Consider the following 1437-nt stretch of genomic DNA (forward strand, 5'->3'; position numbering starts at 1 on the left):
AGCTCTCCACACCAACTGCTCCAACGAAGGCCGTGGATAAGATCCCCATCGATTATTTTGGTCAATTTTAACCTCAACAACAACCTATTGTTCTGAACAATGCTACACCACAAGCAGAGGTCTAAGTCTGATTTTCATCGTGAATTTTCAATTTCAGTTCCTAATGCACAGTTTCTAACGAATGTGGACAGCAGAAGACCGTAAACATTCCATTTCTAATATTTCCAGAAAATTCTACTCCGCTGATATCGCCTTGCCTTTTCACATCGCAAGCCAGGAACCTGGATCAGTCGAGTTCCTTTCCACACATGGAGTTGTTTTTTTTTCTAATTCATTGACTGCTGATGTAAAAGATTATTGGCCTTGAGAGTCAGCTGTAAATTAGGTCGAACTTTCTCAGCTTGACTTTCAACTGATCCTAAAAAAAATCATCACCTGCAGGTAAATGTGTTGCATTGCTTCTTGTTTTACTCAATTCCACACACCCCCCACCCCAAACATCCAAATTTCACGATAATTCGACAAATGTGTTGAAACTGATTTGTGTTGGAAGTTGGTGGCTTTTTGTGTATCGACATATAATTTATTCAATTAGATGACTGGGTCAGTCTTGAAACTACTTCGGATTCTTCACAGTTGAAAATTTACTTTCGATTGAATGCAAAGCTCAAGCTCCACGAAATCCAAATCCTGCAAAACAATTAATGACTTTTAAGAGATTCGGCACTGTGAACAGGATTTGAACCTGCACAGGGAGACCCCATTGGATTTCAAATCCACCGCCTTAACCTCTCGGCCATCACAGCTGCGGGAAATTGGTCAATTTTAATGGTAAAACAACTGAATTCATTTGTTGGAAGAACAAATTGTCAAGACCCAAAGATTTCGCCAACTCCTTTGCAGAGACCCTGACGAACGCTACCTTCGCAGATTGACAGGCTTTCACCGCAAACTAGATTCTGACACAGCTGAAATTGTGTGAATGATTCTTCGTCGAATTATAGAGTCACGGATGTACACCACGAAGACAGGGTCATTGTCCCACTGCGTCCGATCGATTTTGACTCAATTGCTCATCATCTGGTGCCAAATTAGATGTGTTGTTGTGTTTTAATATTCATTGACATACGGTATTAGAAAAATTGATGCTAAGTCCATAAACACTAGCTACATTCGTAAAAAAAAATCATAATTAGAAAGAATGCAGAACCAATTTACAGGAATGGATCCAGCAACTAATCCGTATGTTCTGACATTAGGTAATGAACTTGTGAGCACAAGAGAGGAAGATTAACCGAAGATTTGGAACTTGAAATCGTCTTGACGGAATTATTTGCAAAGTTCTTGCGGTAGTTCTAGAGTCATCAAGTCCTTGAACAATGCAACACGGAAATTGGCCATTCTTTCCAACATGACCATGGTGGACAGTTACCCTAA

The 1437-nt window shown here is 39.9% G+C and overlaps 1 non-coding gene across 1 annotated transcript; it reads right to left on the reverse strand.

Moving 5' to 3' along the window:
• Positions 1 to 724: 724 nt before the first annotated feature.
• trnas-uga (transfer RNA serine (anticodon UGA)) lies at positions 725 to 806 on the reverse strand. The gene has a single exon. It is a non-coding gene; the product is annotated as a tRNA-Ser (tRNA).
• Between the last annotated feature and the right edge of the window lie 631 nt (positions 807 to 1437).

The sequence above is a fragment of the Chiloscyllium plagiosum genome, unplaced genomic scaffold, assembly GCF_037043375.1.
Source record: "Chiloscyllium plagiosum isolate Xiang-an unplaced genomic scaffold, Cpla_swu_hap1 HiC_scaffold_13, whole genome shotgun sequence".
NCBI lineage: Eukaryota > Metazoa > Chordata > Chondrichthyes > Orectolobiformes > Hemiscylliidae > Chiloscyllium > Chiloscyllium plagiosum.